Below are 18,597 nucleotides of genomic sequence, written 5' to 3' on the forward strand. Positions count from 1 at the left end.
CCATCACTCAGTTCGGTTCAGTTCAGTTGCTCAGTCCTGTCCGGCTCTTTGCAACCTCATGGACTGCAGCAGGCCAGGCTTCCCTGTCCGTCACCAACTCCCGGAGCTTGCTCAAACTCATGGCCTTTGAGCTGGTGACGCCATCCAACCATCTCATCCTCTGTCGTCCCCTTCTCTTCCCACCTTCAATCTTTCCCAGCGTCAGGGTCTTTTCAAATGAGTCAGCTCTTCGAGTCAGGTGGCCAAAGTATTGGAGTTTCAACTTCATCATCATTCCTTCCAATGAACACCCAGGACTAATCTCCTTTAGGATGGACTGGTTGGATCTCACTGCAGTCCAAGGGAATCTCAAGAGTCTTCTCCAACACGATAGTTCAAAAGCATCAGTTCTTTGGCACTCAGCTTTCTTTATAGTCCAAGTGGCACATCCATACGTGACCACTAGAAAAACCATAGCCTTGACTAGACGGACCTTTGTTGGTAAAGTAATATCTCTGATTTTAATATGCTGTCTAGGTTGGCCATAACTTTCCTTCCAGGGAGTAATCGTCTTTTAATTTCATGGCTGCAATGACCATCTGCAGTGATTTTGGAGCCCGCCAAAACTAAGCCTGTCATTGTTTCCACTGTTTCCCCATCTATTTCCCATGAAGTGATGGGACCAGATGCCATGATCTTAGTTTTCTGAATGTTGAGCTTTAAGCCAACTTTTTCACTCTCCTCTTTCACTTTCATCAAGAGGCTTTTTAGTTCCTCTTCACTTTCTGCCATAAGGGTGGTGTCATCTGCATATCTGAGGTTCTTGATATTTCTCCTGGCAATCTTGATTCCAGCTTGTGCTTCTTCCAGCCCAGCATTTCTCATGATGTACTCTGCATATAAGTTAAATAAGCAGGGTGACAATATACAGCCTTACCGTACTCCTTTTCCTATTTGGAACCAGCCTGTTGTTCCATGTCCAGTTCTAACTGTTGCTTCCTGACCTGCATACAGATTTCTCAAGAGGCAGGTCAGGTGGTCTGGTATTCCCATCTCTTTCAGAATTTTCCACAGTCGGTTGTGATCCCCACAGTCAAAGGCTTTGGTATAGTCAATAAAGCAGAAATAGATGTTTTTCTGGAACTCTCTTGCTTTTTCAGTGATCCAGCGGATGTTGGCCATTTGATCTCTGGTTCCTCTGCCTTTTCTAAAACCAGCTTGAACATCTGGAAGTTCACGGTTCACGTATTGCTGAAGCCTGGCTTGTAGAATTTTGAGCATTACTTTGCTAGCATGTGAGATGAGTGCAATTGTGCGGCAGTTTGAGTATTCTTTGGGATTGGAATGAAAACTGACCTTATCCAGCCCTGTGGCCACTGCTGAGTTTTCCACATTTGCTGGCATAATGAGTGCAGCACTTTCACAGCATCATCTTTTAGGATTTAAAATAGCTCAACTGGAATTCCATCACCTCCACTAGCTTTGTTGATAGTGATGCTTTCTAAGGTCCATTTGACTTCACATTCCAGGATGTCTGGCTCCAGGTGAGTGATCACACCATTGTGATTATCTGGGTCATGAAGATCTTTTTTGTACAGTTCTTCTGTGTATTCTTGCCACCTCTTCTTAATATCTTCTGCTTCTGTTAGGTCTATGCCATTTCTGTCCTTTATTGAGCCCATCTTTGCATGAAATGGTCCCTTGGTATCTCTAATCTTCTTGAAGAGATCTCTAGTCTTTCCCATTCTATTGTTTTCTTCTATTTATTTGCACTGATCACTGAGAAATGCTTTCTTATCTCTCCTTGCTATTCTTTGGAACTCTGCATTCAAATGGGTATATCTTTCCTTTTCTCCTTTGCTTTTCACATCTCTTCTTTTCACAGCTGTTTGTAAGGCCTTCTCAGACAGCAATTTTGCTTTTTTTGCATTTCTTTTTCTTGGGAATGGTCTTGATCTCTGTCGCCTGTACAATATCATGAACCTCCGTCCATAGTTCAGGTACTCCGTCTATCAGATCTAGTCCCTTAAATCTATTTCTCACTTCCACTGTATAATTCTAACGAATTTGATTTAGGTCATACCTGAATGGTCTAGTGGTTTTCCCTACTTTCTTCAATTTAAGTCTGAATTTGGCAATAAGGAGTTCATGATCCGAGCCACAGTCAGCTCTGGGTCTTGTTTTTGCTGACTTTATAGAGCTTCTCCATCTTTGGCTGCAAAGAATATAATCAATCTGATTTTGGTGTTGGCCATCTAGCGATGTCCATGTGTAGAGTCTTCTCTTGTGTTGTTGGAAGAGGATGATTGCTATGACCAGTGCATTCTCTTGGCAAAATTCTATATTAGCCTTTGCCCTGCTTCATTTTGTACTCCAAGGCCAAATTTGCCTGTTATTCCAGGTGTTTCTTGATTTCCTACTTTTGCTTTCCAATCCCCTATAATGAAAAGGACATCTTTTTTGGGTTTGAATTCTAGAAGTTCTTGTAGGTCTTCACAGAACCGTTCAACTTCAGCTTCTTCAGCATTACTGGTTGGGGCATAGACTTGGATTACTGAGATATGGAATGGTTTGCCTTGAAAATGAACCAAGATCATTCTGTCATTTTTGAGACTGCATCCAAGTCCTACATTTTGGTACTTTGTTGACTATCATGGCTACTCCATTTCTTCTAAGGGATTCTTGCCCCCTGTAGTAGATATAATGGTCATCTGATTTCAATACACCCATTCCAGTCCATTTTAGTTCATTGTTTCCTAAAATGTCGATGTTCACTCTTTTTTTTTTTTTTTTAGTTGGAGGCTAATTACTTCACAACATTTCAGTGGGTTTTGTCATACACTGATATGAATCAGCCATAGATTTACACGTATTCCCCATCCCGATCCCCCCTCCCACCTCCCTCTCCACCCGATCCCTCTGGGTCTTCCCAGTGCACCAGGCCCGAGCACTTGTCTCATGCATCCAACCTGGGCTGGTGATCTGTTTCACCATATATAATATACATGCTGTTCTTTCGAAACATCCCACCCTCACCTTCTCCCACAGAGTTCAAAAGTCTGTTCTGTACTTCTGTGTCTCATTTTCTGTTTTGCATATAGGGTTGTCGTTACCATCTTTCTAAATTCCATATATATGTGTTAGTATGCTGTATTGGTCTTTATCTTTCTGGCTTACTTCATTCTGTATAATGGGCTCCAGTTTCATCCATCTCATTAGAACTGATTCAAATGAATTCTTTTTAACGGCTGAGTAATATTCCATGGTGTATATGTACCACAGCTTCCTTATCCATTCATCTGCTGATGGGCATCTAGGTTGCTTCCATGTCCTGGCTATTATAAACAGTGCTGTGATGAACATCAGGGTGCACGTGTCTCTTTCAGATCTGGTTTCCTCAGTGTGTATGCCCAGAAGTGGGATTACTGGGTCATATGGCAGTTCTATTTCCAGTTTTTTGAGAAATCTCCACACTGTTTTCCATAGTGGCTGTACTAGTTTGCATTCCCACCAACAGTGTAAGAGGGTTCCCTTTTCTCCACACTCTCTCCAGCATTTATTGCTTGTAGACTTTTGGATAGCAGCCATCCTGACTGGCGTGTAATGGTACCTCATTGTGGTTTTGATTTGCATTTCTCTAATAATGAGTGATGTTGAGCATCTTTTCATGTGTTTGTTAGCCATCTGTATGTCTTCTTTAGAGAAATGTCTGTTTAGTTCTTTGGCCCATTTTTTGATTGGGTCATTTATTTTTCTGAAATTGAGCTGCAGGAGTTGCTTGGATACTTTTGAGATTAATCCTTTGTCTGTTGCTTCATTTGCTATTATTGTCTCCCAATCTGAGGGCTGTCTTTTCACCTTACTTATAGTTTCCCTTGTAGTGCTAAAGCTTTTAAGTTTCATTAGGTCCCATTTGTTTAGTTTTGCTTTTATTTCCAATATTCTGGGAGGTGGGTCATGGAGGATCTTGCTGTGGTTTATGTCAGACAGTGTTTTGCCTATGTTCTCCTCTAGGAGTTTTATAGTTTCTGGTCTTACATTTAGATCTTTAATCCATTTTGAGTTTATTTTTGTGTATGGTGTTAGAAAGTGTTCTAGTTTCATTCTTTTACAAGTGGTTGACCAGTTTTCCCAGCACCACTTGTTAAAGAGGTTGTCTTTTTTCCATTGTATCTCCTTGCCTCCTTTGTCGAAGATAAGGTGTCCATAGGTTCGTGGATTTATCTGGGCTTTCTATTCTGTTCCATTGATCTATATTTCTGTCTTTGTGCCAGTACCATACTGTCTTGATGACTGTGGCTTTGTAATATAGTCTGAAGTCAGGCAGGTTGATTCCTCCAGTTCCATTCTTCTTTCTCAAGATTACTTTGGCTATTCGAGGTTTTTTGTATTTCCATACAAATTGTGAAATTATTTGTTCTAGTTCTGTGAAAAATACCGTTGGTAGCTTGATAGGGATTGCATTGAATCTATAGATTGCTTTGGGTAGAATAGCCATTTTGACAATATTGATCCTTCCAATCCATGAACACGGCATGTTTCTCCATCTGTTTGTGTCCTCTTTGATTTCTTTCATCAGTGTTTTATAGTTTTCTATGTATAGGTCTTTTGTTTCTTTAGGTAGATATACTCCTAAGTATCTTATTCTTTTTGTTGCAATGGTGAATGGTATTGTTTCCTTAATTTCTCTTTCTGTTTTTTCATTGTTAGTATATAGGAATGCAAGGGATTTCTGTGTGTTAATTTTATATCCTGCAACTTTACTATATTCATTGATTAGCTCTAGTAATTTTCTGGAAGAGTCTTTAGGGTTTTCTATGTAGACGATCATGTCATCTGCAAACAGCGAGAGTTTCACTTCTTCTTTTCCTATCTGGATTCCTTGTACTTCTTTTTCTGCTCTGATTGCTGTGGCCAAAACTTCCAACACTATGTTGAATAGTAGTGGTGAGAGTGGGCATCCTTGTCTTGTTCCTGATTTCAGGGGAAATGCTTTCCATTTTTCACCATTGAGGGTGATGCTTGCTGTGGGTTTGTCATATATAGCTTTTATTATGTTGAGGTATGTTCCTTCTATTCCTGCTTTCTGGAGACTTTTAACCATAAATGAGTGTTGAATTTTGTCAACACTTTGTCAACATTTTCTCTGCATCTACTGAGATAATCATATGGTTTTTATCTCTCAATTTGTTAATGTGGTGTATTACATTGATTGATTTGCTGATATTAAAGAATCCTTGCATTCCTGGGATAAAGCCCACTTGGTCATGGTGTATGATTTTTTTAATATGTTGTTGGATTCTGTTTGCTAGAATTTTGTTAAGGATTTTTGCATCTATATTCTTCAGTGATATTGGCCTGTAGTTTTCTTTTTTTGTAGCATCTTTGTCTGGTTTTGGAATTAGGGTGATGGTGGCCTCAAAGAATGAGTTTGGAATTTTACCTTCATCTGCAATTTTCTGGAAGAGTTTGAGTAAGATAAGTGTTAACCCTTCTCTAAATTTTTGGTAGAATTCAGCTGTGAAGCCACCTGGTCCTGGGCTTTTGTTTGCTGGAAGATTTTTGATTACAATTTCGATTTCCTTGGTATGTTAACAGATGAGAAAGAAGAATGGAACTGGAGCAATCAACCTGCCTGACTTCAGACTCTACTACAAATCCACAGTCATCAAGACAGTATGGTACTGGCACAAAGACAGAAATATAGATCAATGGAACAGAATAGAAATGGGTATGTTAAGATGGTATCTTAACAGATGGGTCTGTTAAGATCTTCTATTTCTTCCTGGTTCAGTTTTGGAAAGTTATACTTTTCTTGATGTTCACTCTTGCCATCTCCTGTTTGACCACTTCCAGTTTGCCTTGATTCATGGATCTAACATTCCAGGTTCTTATGCAATATTGCTCTTCATAGAATCGGACCTTGCTTCTATCACCAGTCACACCCACAACTGGGTATTGTTTTTGCTTTGGCTTCATCTCTTCATTCTTTCTGGAGTTATTTCTCCACTGATCTCCAGTAGCATATTGGGCACCTACTGACCTGGGGAGTTCATCTTTCAGTGTCCTATCTTTTTATCTTTTCATATAGTTCACAATCACAGAAACTAACGAGTCTAATCACATGGACCACAGCCTTCAAAGTTCATTCATCCTGACTGCGGTGACCTGAAGAAGCTAATCATTTGGCTTCACTCTACTTAGATCTTTTAGGTTTCTGGTTCCTGAACTTGCCCTGGGTCTACCTTCAGAGATTTAGATTTTCCTTCGATTCTGTAAGATATCCTTTCCCCCACCAATTATGTTGTTTAGAATTGGTTTGTGCAACTAGCAATTATAGAACTTTAACTGATCAAAGAGGGCTTCCCTCATAGCTCGGTTGGTAAAGAATCCTCCTGCAATGCAGAAGACCCTGGTTCAGTTCCTGGGTCAGGAAGATCCCCTGGAGAAGGGATAGGCTACACACTCCAGGATTCTTGGGTTGCCTTGTGGCTCAGCTGTTAAAGAATTTGCCTGCAATGTGGGAGACCTGGGTTTGATCCCTAGGTTGAGAAGATCTCCTGGAGAAGGGAAAGGCTACCCACTCCAGAACAGAATGCCTGAGGAATTATGGACAGAGGTTTGTGACATCGTACAAGAGACAGGGATCAAGAGCATCCGCATGGAAAAGAAATGCAAAAAAAGCAAAATTGCTGTCTGAGGAGGCCTTACAAACAGCTATGAAAAGAAGATATGAAAAGCAAAGGAGAAAAGGAAAGATATACCCATTTGAATGCAGAGTTCCAAAGAATAGCAAGGAGAGACAAGAAAGCCTTCCTCAGCAATCAATGCAAAGAAATAAAGGAAAATAACAGAATGGCAAAGAATAGAGACCACTTCAAGAAAATTAGAGATAGCAAGGGAATGTTTCATGCAAAGGTGGGCACAATAAAGGACAGAAATGGCATAGACCTAACAGAAGCAGAAGATATTAAGAAGAGGTGGCAAGAATACACAGAAGAACTGTACAAAAAAGATCTTCATGACCCAGATAATCACAATGGTGTGATCACTCACCTGGAGCCAGACATCCTGGAATGTGAAGTCAAATGGACCTTAGAAAGCATCACTATCAACAAAGCTAGTGGAGGTGATGGAATTCCAGTTGAGCTATTTTAAATCCTAAAAGATGATGCTGTGAAAGTGCTGCACTCATTATGCCAGCAAATGTGGAAAACTCAGCAGTGGCCACAGGGCTGGATAAGGTCAGTTTTCATTCCAATCCCAAAGAATACTCAAACTGCCGCACAATTGCACTCATCTCACATGCTAGCAAAGTAATGCTCAAAATTCTACAAGCCAGGCTTCAGCAATACGTGAACCGTGAACTTCCAGATGTTCAAGCTGGTTTTAGAAAAGGCAGAGGAACCAGAGATCAAATGGCCAACATCCGCTGGATCACTGAAAAAGCAAGAGAGTTCCAGAAAAACATCTATTTCTGCTTTATTGACTATACCAAAGCCTTTGACTGTGGGGATCACAACCGACTGTGGAAAATTCTGAAAGAGATGGGAATACCAGACCACCTGACCTGCCTCTTGAGAAATCTGTATGCAGGTCAGGAAGCAACAGTTAGAACTGGACATGGAACAACAGGCTGGTTCCAAATAGGAAAAGGAGTACGGTAAGGCTGTATATTGTCACCCTGCTTATTTAACTTATATGCAGAGTACATCATGAGAAATGCTGGGCTGGAAGAAGCACAAGCTGGAATCAAGATTGCCAGGAGAAATATCAAGAACCTCAGATATGCAGATGACACCACCCTTATGGCAGAAAGTGAAGAGGAACTAAAAAGCCTCTTGATGAAAGTGAAAGAGGAGAGTGAAAAAGTTGGCTTAAAGCTCAACATTCAGAAAACTAAGATCATGGCATCTGGTCCCATCACTTCATGGGAAATAGATGGGGAGACAGTGGAAACAGTGTTAGACTTTATTTTGGCGGGCTCCAAAATCACTGCAGATGGTCATTGCAGCCATGAAATTAAAAGACGATTACTCCTTGGAAGGAAAGTTATGACCAACCTAGATAGCATATTAAAAATCAGAGACATTACTTTGCCAACAAAGGTCCGTCTAGTCAAGGCTATGGTTTTTCTAGAGATCATGTATGGACGTGAGAGTTGGACTGGAAGAAAGCTGAGCGTCTAAGAATTGATGCTTTTGAACTATGGCGTTGGAGAAGACTCTTGAGAGTCCCTTGAACTGCAATGAGATCCAACCAGTCCATCCTAAAGGAGATTAGTCCTGGGTGTTCATTGGAAGGACTGTGCTGAAGCTGAAACTCCAATACTTTGGCCACCTGATGCGAAGAGTTGACTCATTTGAAAAGACCCTGATGCTGGGAGGGATTGGGGGCAGGAGGAGAAGGGGATGACAGAGGATGAGATGGTTGGAAGGCATCACCGACTCAATGGACATGAGTTTGAGTAAACTCCGTGAGTTGGTGATGGACAGGGAGGCCTGGTGTCCTGCAATTCATGGGGTCAGAAAGAGTTGGACAGGACTGAGCGACCTTCACGTTCACTTTCAAGTGATCAAAGGTCAATTCTGGATGCATTCCAAGGTAAGGAGATAAAAAACCAGTTCCCAACCTCCAAGGATCTCTAAGAAATTTTCACTTCTGCCTTACAGTCTTTCAGACTTAAGGTAACAAGACAACTACATTCTCAAAAATAGCATTTTAAAGTGGAAACAGACGGACTTCCCTGATGGTCCAGTGGTTAGGGGGCACGGGTTCAGTCCCTGGTTCCAGGGAACTAACATTCTGAACGTCACATGAAGTGGTCGAAAAAAGAAAAAGAAACAGAATGAAGTGAAAATTAAATTTGACTATGCTAATAGTCACACTTACTTTGTGCTTACTTGCAGAGATTAATGATTAATAGCTGCAACAACTCTGTGCTTTGTTAATATTTTATATATATCATCTTGTTAAATCTTTGTAGCAACAGTAAGAGGCATTATCAGTATTCCCATCTTGCAGATGGGGAAAATGGGGTTTGTAAAGGGTTTATAAAGTTAAGTGACTTTCCGAAGGTCAATGGTTATAGCCGGCATTCAAAACTAAGTTGAATTTGAGCACTTGAACTCTTAATCATTATACTGTACTAGACCTTAATAAAAATATTTATGATTTGAACAGATTTTTAAACCTAATTTTATATTTTAAACATTTATTATCAATTTACTTGAGGTTGTATCTTATTAGAAAGTCTCACACAAAATATCTTTCTATACAAAAATAGAAAGAACAGTACAATAAAGCCTTACGGTACTGTTGACTAAAAAAGATGTACAACTTGAGAGTTGTGAGTTAAGTTTTAGCTGGGGCGATATGAGGACTGCAGCCTGGGAGGCAGCATCTCAGATAGCTCTGAGAAACTGCTCCAAAGCAGCAGTGGGGGAAAGTCAATATATAAGGTTTTGGTGAAGGGGGGAGTTCAATACCATGAAGCACTCAATTTACAAAAGGTTTTTTGTTAGTCATGAGGGTCTGATGTCACCATGAAGGGATTTAGTGCTTCTCTAGATATGAGGAGATGCAAGGATTGAGATAATAAACTCTGTTCCTAAAAACATCCAACTATCTAAAGACCTGTCCCCCCAGATTCCCTGGAGCCCAGAGTGCCTCACTCCACCCTGAACTCGCTCAGGGGTTGTTGAAGGTCAACAGCTATAGCATCATGGGGTTCAATCTCCATAGAGGCAGATGGCAAACGCCTTTGTTGTTCAGTCATTGGCAATGCTCTTGGTAAGTGCCAGTTTGTAGTTGACAGTACCCATAACCTAAATTCAACAACTATTCCCATTTCACTATTCTTTTCTCATCAATCCTCTCTCCGAACTCACTTTATTTTCTTTTATCCTGGAGTATATTTTATTTCATTTACTTATTCTTTTTAAGAAATCTATGTTTGCTATTATTTTCTCCCAATCTGAGGGCTGTCGTTTCACCTTACTTATAGTTTCCTTTGTTGTGCAAAAGCTTTTAAGTTTCATTAGGTCCCATTTGTTTATTTTTTACTTTTATTTCCAATATTCTGGGAGGTGGGTCATAGAGGATCTTGCTGTGGTTTATGTCAGACAGTGTTTTGCCTATGTTCTCCTCTAGGAGTTTTATAGTTTCTGGTCTTACATTTAGATCTTTAATCCATTTTGAGTTTATTTTTGTGTATGGTGTTAGAAAGTGTTCTAGTTTCATTCTTTTACAAGTGGTTGACCAGTTTTCCCAGCACCACTTGTTAAAGAGGTTGTCTTTTTTCCATTGTATATCCTTTCCTCCTTTGTCAAAGATAAGGTGTCCATAAGTTCGTGGATTTATCTCTGGGCTTTCTATTCTGTTCCATTGATCTATATTTCTGTCTTTGTGCCAGTACCATACTGTCTTGATGACTGTGGCTTTGTAGTAGAGTCTGAAGTCAGGCAGGTTGATTCCTCCAGTTCCATTCTTCTTTCTCAAGATTACTTTGGCTATTCGAGGTTTTTTGTATTTCCATACAAATTGTGAAATTATTTGTTCTAGTTCTGTGAAAAATACCGTTGGTAGCTTGATAGGGATTGCATTGAATCTATAGATTGCTTTGGGTAGAATAGCCATTTTGACAATATTGATCCTTCCAATCCATGAACACGGCATGTTTCTCCATCTGTTTGTGTCCTCTTTGATTTCTTTCATCAGTGTTTTATAGTTTTCTATGTATAGGTCTTTTGTTTCTTTAGGTAGATATACTCCTAAGTATCTTATTCTTTTTGTTGCAATGGTGAATGGTATTGTTTCCTTAATTTCTCTTTCTGTTTTTTCATTGTTAATATATAGGAATGCAAGGGATTTCTGTGTGTTAATTTTATATCCTGCAACTTTACTATATTCATTGATTAGCTCTAGTAATTTTCTGGAAGAGTCTTTAGGGTTTTCTATGTAGACGATCATGTCATCTGCAAACAGCGAGAGTTTCACTTCTTCTTTTCCTATCTGGATTCCTTGTACTTCTTTTTCTGCTCTGATTGCTGTGGCCAAAACTTCCAACAGACAAAGGATTAATCTCAAAAATATACAAGCAACTCTTGAAGCTAAATTCCAGAAAAATAAATGACCCAATCAAAAAATGGGCCAAAGAACTAAACAGACATTTCTCCAAAGAAGACATACAGATGGCTAACAAACACATGAAAAGATGCTCAACATCACTCATTATTAGAGAAATGCAAATCAAAACCACAATGAGGTACCATTACACGCCAGTCAGGATGGCTGCTATCCAAAAGTCTACAAGCAATAAATGCTGGAGAGGGTGTGGAGAAAAGGGAACCCTCTTACACTGTTGGTGGGAATGCAAACTAGTACAGCCGCTATGGAAAACAGTGTGGAGATTTCTCAAAAAACTGGAAATAGAACTGCCATATGACCCAGTAATCCCACTTCTGGGCATACACACTGAGGAAACCAGATCTGAAAGAGACATGTGCACCCTGATGTTCATCACAGCACTGTTTATAATAGCCAAGACATGGAAGCAACCTAGATGCCCATCAGCAGATGAATGGATAAGGAAGCTGTGGTACATATACACCATGGAATATTACTCAGCCGTTAAAAAGAATTCATTTGAATCAGTCCTAATGAGATGGATGAAACTGGAGCCCATTATACAGAGTGAAGTAAGCCAGAAAGATAGAGAACATTACAGCATACTAACACATATATATGGAATTTAGAAAGATGGTAACGACAACCCTATATGCAAAACAGAAAATGAGACACAGAAGTACAGAACAGACTTTTGAACTCTGTGGGAGAAGGCGAGGGTGGGATGTTTCGAAAGAACAGCATGTATATTATATATGGTGAAACAGATCACCAGCCCAGGTTGGATGCATGAGACAAGTGCTCGGGCCTGGTGCACTGGGAAGACCCAGAGGAATTGGGTGGAGAGGGAGGTGGGAGGGGGGATCGGGATGGGGAATACGTGTAACTCTATGGCTGATTCATATCAATGTATGACAAAACCCACTGAAAAAATAAATAAATAAATAAAGGGGAAAAAAAAAAAGAAATCTATGTTTGTTTGTTTTTTTAAATTATTTTTATCCTGGAGTGCTTTGAAACAAATCTTCCTTCACTCTAATACTATAATATGTTTTTCTAGTGCATCAGAACTTAAAAGAAAAGAAAATTATAATATTATCATATCCCCCAATTAATAACAATTCCTTTTTTAAAATTTATCTATTTTTTAATTGAAGGATAATTGCTTTACAGAATTTTGTTGGTTTCTGCCAAACATCAGCATGAATCAGCCGTAAGCATACATTTGTCCCCTCCCTCTTGAACCTCCCTTCTTAATACTTTCAATACCCAGTCCTGAGTTCAACTTTTCCTGATTGTCTCAGAAACATCTTTACAGTTCAAATAAAAATTCAAACACAGCACATACGTTACATATATTAGATATTCTTAAGTTTCTTTTAGCTTATGACAGTTCCCCTTCTCTTTCTTCCTCTGCACCATGTGCGTGTTGAACAAAAAGTGGGCTTTTGTCCTGTGGAGTATCTAACCTTTTGGATTTGGTTGATGGTTCCCTCGTAGTGACATTAACATGTTCTTGCATCTCCTGTCTTGGAAGCTGTTAGTTAATTCAGGAGACTTGATTAAATTAAGCTAAAAAGTTATTTTTTTTTTAAACTTTGGCAAGAATACTCCATAGGTGTTATAATAGCTGACTTGTTAAATAAATTGTGTAACTGATTTATTAAGTGTGCTGAATCAGTGATTATAATCGGTAAACAGCTGTCTTCTCTCTCTGTTGCCTCCAAACAAGCAGAGCTCCCTTCTGTGCCCTTAGGGGCTTTTCAGGCAGATCCCAGACCTTTGTGGGCACTCTCAAATGTGAGAAGAGTCTCACTTTCAGCTGCGGAAAACTCTAGCCCAGTGTAAATTAAACTTTAATTTCTCATCCATTTCAAATCACCCTCCTCCCCGCTGCCTCCTAGTACAGCCGCCAAGCACGGCCTTTCCTTCCACTCGCGATGCTTCAGCCCCTCGGAAGCGTTGTGCGTCCCTGCCCAGCCAGGTGGTTGAAGTGTAACCTACAACCCTCCATCCTCGCCCAGCCACTAGGGGCAGCTCCAGCCAGATTCTAGTGTGCAGATCTCTCTATATCCCTCAAAATCCAAAGGACCCTTGTCAGATGCTTCTCAAAACTTGCTTGTCTCGCACGCCTCCCATTCCTCCAGCATACACAGTCCTCCAGCCAGGCAAGCATCTGGTTAGGGATTGAAAGTCCCACATCCCTTTCCTGCCTGCACTCCAATGCTGAGTGAAGGGACCTCTCACTGCCTCCCTTCACTTGGCCCCGGTGGGAACAACAATGGCCCATTCAGACCAGAGAAGAAATGCCACCATGCTCCTCCTCTTGGGAAGTCCCCCTAAAGATGTACATGCCCATCTTCCTCTGCTAAAGGCTAAGGGAGTGATTGTTGCTGAACCAGAATGTCCATGTCATAGTGGGACCTATGCACATGTCTTGAGGACCCTTCTTTAAAATAAGGGACTGCTTCTTACCTACTGTTTACACCAGTGAGGCTGAATCTTACTCTAATCAACAGGAAAGTCCCAGACTACACTCATATAGGTCTACTAAGATTTACCCTCAATTTAACTTCATAAAGTAACTCTGCTAAATACATGGAACTTCCTAGTTTATTTTAAAATGAATGATTTGGAGAAAATCAAACTTAAATAATATTCTCCAGGACATCTTTTCATGTGTCACTGTGATGTCGGGGAACATGGTGCACAAGGCAAACACATTATCATCTTCTGTACTTATTTAAGCAGCCCTGTGTGGTCTACTAAACACCAAAAACAACAAAGCAAGAAAAGGAAAACATTTCCAAAAACAGCAGAGGAGAAGCAGGTCCACAGTGATTTATCAGCTAAATTAAATGCACCCAGTCGATGTCATATGTAGAGCTATGTGCTTGTTTGATTTCCATGTTATATTAGATACCACCTTTAACCATTTTAATTGATATGTTAAGGTCTCTGTGTATTTTTAAAGTAAATATGTTTAATTACAATTGCTGGGAAGAGAATTGCTTATTCCAGCCTTAACTAGAACTCAAATTAGGAAATAAATAAGAAGGCCTGCTGACTCACTGAAGAGTCAGCTGAGCGCATTTTTATTTTGCTCTCTGCTGAAGTTGGAGTGAACAATAAACTAATCAAGTACTGTATGGTGGTGAATCAGTGGATGTATTTGAGATTGTGAGGGGTGTAGGGGGAGGTCAACGCTCTTACATCAGATTGGGCTGAAATAGGAATTTTAAAAACGTGCGAGATGTTTCTGGAGATGTGCTATCATAGGCTGATAGAATCATGTTAAACTCTGGTTGTATCTGGTTAAAAGTACTTAAATCCAAGTATTATATATTCATATTGTGTGCACCCAGCAGAGGCCCAGGCTCATATTAGGATCTTAATAAATTCCTGTAGAAGGAAGAAGGCAGAGAGAAGTGAGGGAGGAAATGAAACACGGAAGAGGCAGGAAGGAAGGGGGAAGAAGAGCAGGAGGGTAGACCAGCCTGGGAAATTGCTTTTATTACCTCATTTTAACAACTGAGTAAGCATAAATTGGCTAATAGTCTTCTCATGGTGTGGTTAAAACACTGAATTCAGGCCTAATTGCGCAAATGAAGGAAAAGTAAGAGTTTAATAAAAAATCATGTTATGGTAATAATTGAAAAGTTGACAGCGGATGAGTTTGAAAAAGGAATGCTAAGCTTAGTTTTTATGCTGGTTTTTTTTTTTTAAACTATGATGGTCATGAATTAACTTTGCAACATAGTTAACATTCCAAAATACCAAGTCATTGACTTGTTCTTTTAGCAACCCCATTTTCCAAGTCATTTGAATTAAATTGCAAATGTATTTAAACACAAAGACACTTCCAGTTAATAGGAAGCAAATGTTCCATTAAGGAATGCAGCATAGAATGCATGTTTGAGCCAACCTGATGAAATAGAAAATCAGGATAAGGCAACACACTTTTCCCAATTCTGTGTCATGTGACGATTTCATAATTATTCTGTTTTCATCCAAGTCTTGGATACAAATGCTGCCAAGAGGGTCAGAGTCCAGATCCTGTGGCACTCACCTAAAGGCATACCCCTAACTCCTCTCCCCCTTCTCCCTCCCTCTGTGCATTTCCCACCTGGTGTGGTCAACCAGCCTCATGCCCCCTCTTGGACAAATCTACAAGGACACCAGGGAGACCTTGTGAAATTGTCTCACGGCCTAAGTCACCCTCCTTTTCAGGGCGTTCCTCTGGCACCTTCTACAACCCTCTAGTACTGAGCTTACCACAGTGATGGTCATAATTTCTTGTCTCTAGAGTACAGATTCCCTATAAACAGAGTTCATATTCATTCTGAATCTTCACTAAACATTAAACATTGGTTTTTTTTTGTGTGTGTGCCAGCACTGGTCAAGGTCTGCATTAGATGCTGCATTTAGAAATGAGCAAAACAGATGCAGTCCTTGGATTGTGGAAGTGTGTCATCTACGGAGGAAGAGAGTCATTACGTAAGTCAGCAAGCAAAGTAGGAGACTACAGATTGTGTCCTGAAGGAAGAAACCAGGGAGGCGGGAACCAGAACAAAAGGAGAGACAGAGTCGAACTGAGAGTTTAGCAAAACTTCTCTGAGGAACCAACACTTAACAAGGCCCACTATGACTACGAGTTATTCAGCTTTTTCAGGTTTGAGTAGAAAAAGTGTACCCAGAAGATGCAACACTGTGTGGGAAGCCTGGGGCACTGGGGCTGGAAGGACAGGGCAAGGGGAGAGGGATGGGAGACAGTCAGGGGTCCAGACACTGCGGGGCCGTGGGATTTTGTGTTTTATACTAAGTTGTAAACCACTGAAGGTTCTAAGTAGGGAGCTAATATGACTTGTAAACCATGGTGCCTTATGTTTACTTGCTGGGTATTGAAGATTTACAAATAAATGGATGAATTAAACATAATGAATAGCATTCTTCTATGTCATTCTGGAGTTCTACTACACTCAAGCAATTAGATTAATTTGATATAGCTGGTTCTTAGGGAACATGTAATGGAAATTTGTTAATTTTCAGGCACTCATCATCCATTTTCCCTTCCTACCATCCCCCCTTTTATTTTAAAATTTTTTAACTGGAGCATAGTGTTTACAACGTTGTGCTAGTTTCAGATGTACAGCAAAGTGAATCAGTTATACATCTACACCCACTGCCTCCCCTCCCCATTTAATTTTGGGTAATACATCTTCCCATTGTGTGCATTCGTGGTGCCCAGCTCTCCCTTGGCCAAGGGATTGGCATGAGAAAAAACGATTTCAACCTGGCTCTCTCTCTTCTGGAACTTAAAATCTTTAGTAACTGATAGAGAAGAAATGCTTGAAGGAACTCATGTCAGCCATGGCAGTTGAGGTTCCAGTGCGCATGGCTTCCCTGGTTCCTGCCCTGTTTTCAAGCCTGAGTCTCTAGTCTCTCATCTTCCCTCCAAGTAAAAGTCCCATGAGTGCATTCACTTTTTCCTTCAAATAGTCAGAAGTAGTTTCTGTCACTTGGAATAGAAGGATCATAGTGGAGTGAAAATCTATTAGCTCTAAATGGGGATCACATTTTGGTCTCAAGTTTTAAAAACATTTCTTTGGATATATTACTTGTGTATTTCCAATCTGATGGGAACCTTAACATTTTCCTTTATTTCTCAAAACTGATTTTAGTCATTGGAATGTACTTTCTGGGCTGAAAGCTTTGAAATCTTTGAAACAGCTAAATACTCTTTTCTTCCTCTCAAATGTCCTCAAAGACAGAACTACGTTATTCTTTGTCTATTCCACTTGTTTTTGTTAGAGACCGTACCCCTTGATTTCAAAGATTGTTTCCCAAGCGTGTTCCCCAGAGTATAAGTCCCATGAGGTGCTTCCAGATTAAAAATGGCAATTATTACGTAGGTCTGAGTAGCAGTGAAGACTCTACCCCTCTCTTTGTGTTTCAGAGAACACGGTAGCATCTTAAAGCACCTGAAAAGTCCTGCAGTAAAGAAATTTGTGTATTTTCCTAACGTTTCCCAAATGCATTTGGGAACTCTTCTTTCTGCAAAACCCATGAAAGAACAAGCATTTTGTGGCACCCACTTTGGGAAAGGCTGCTTTTGAAAGTCAAAGCAAAATGAAAGTGAGGTTTTTCCCATTCTCCCATGCCATCTGTTAATGCTGCACCATATTCCCTTGGCAGTGGACTTATTCCTTTTCTTGTTTCTCCTGCTTCAAATACAGGTTGAATATTCTTTTAGGTACTGTCTTTCACAGAATTTTTAAGGGCCTCAGTCCCTCCTTAAAAATTATTTAAAAAGACAATACCTAAAAGAATGTCTTAAGGGCCTCAGTCCCTTCCAGAAGACTCTTGAGAGTCCCTTGGACAGCAAGGAGATCAAACCAGTCAATCCTAAAGGAAATCAACCCAGAATACTCACTGGAGGACTGATGCTGAAGCTGAAGCTCCAATACTTTGGTCATCTGATACAAAGAATGGACTCATTAGAAAAGACCCTGATGCTGGAAAAGATTTAAGGCAGGAGGAGAAGGGGATGATAGGATTAGATGTTTGAATGACATCACCAACTCAATGGACATGAGTTTAAGCAAGCTCTGGGAGATGATGAAGGACAGGGAAGCCTGGCATGCTGCAGTCCATGGGGTAAAGAACTGGACACGACTTAGCAACTGAACAAAAGTCTCTCTTGGCACATGCTACTGTTTGGGTTTATTCCAGATACATCTTACGGTAAAGGCCCATCAAAATGCTCTGAGAATGCTCTGTGTGTTCCCAAAATGTGGGATAATATGGTAGAAGGAAAGCTCATTCAGTCCTTGCTGGTCTTTTATACACATACATGTGAGAACACCCATGTATACAGAAACAGACATCAGAGAAAAAAGATGGTCTATTCTCCAGGTTACCTCAAAGACATCTGATTCTCTTTGGGAGTGGTCATAAGCTGTCCAAGTTGAGAGAGCGAAGTGTGGATAGAAAGTGAGCTAGGGGGATAGATCATCTCTTTCCCAGCGTCACTGACTGGTCCAACAAATGCAAAAAGAGGGAAAGACAGGAGTTCCAGAAAAAGACCAGATTGGAAGCAGGAGGAGCAGGGGCCACAAGGAATAGCAATGATGGCTTTGACCTGGGTCTAAATAATGACAGTTAAGCAACTGACACAATTGTGTCTCTTAAGTCTTCAGTCATTTACTGACTAATTTATTCAACTAACATTATTATTTTTTATTGGTTTATAAAAGTTTTTTTAAAACTTATAAAAGTTTTATGTGTACAATCTATGTTATATTTCGATCTCTGTCTACACTCTAGCATCCTCACCAGCAAAGGTTTAGCTTCTATCAGTCACCCTATAGTTGACCGCCTTTACCCACTTTACCCCCCCCAACCCCCTTTCCCTCTGGTAACCACAACTCTGTATCCATGTGTTCCTTTTGTTTGGCTTGGTTTACTAATTTATTAATTTAAAAAGTTTAA

At 40.1% G+C, this 18,597-nt stretch overlaps 1 long non-coding RNA gene across 1 annotated transcript in view; it reads left to right on the forward strand.

The window, feature by feature from the left end:
* Positions 1–5,585: 5,585 nt before the first annotated feature.
* LOC133041502 (uncharacterized) overlaps positions 5,586–18,597 on the forward strand; it is a 36,846-nt gene continuing 23,834 nt past the window's right edge. Inside the window, exon 1 of the long non-coding RNA XR_009689255.1 lies at positions 5,586–5,710. This is a non-coding gene — a long non-coding RNA (uncharacterized LOC133041502). The remainder of the gene's footprint in view (positions 5,711–18,597) is intronic.

Source organism: Dama dama, chromosome 3, assembly GCF_033118175.1.
Source record: "Dama dama isolate Ldn47 chromosome 3, ASM3311817v1, whole genome shotgun sequence".
Taxonomy (NCBI): domain Eukaryota; kingdom Metazoa; phylum Chordata; class Mammalia; order Artiodactyla; family Cervidae; genus Dama; species Dama dama.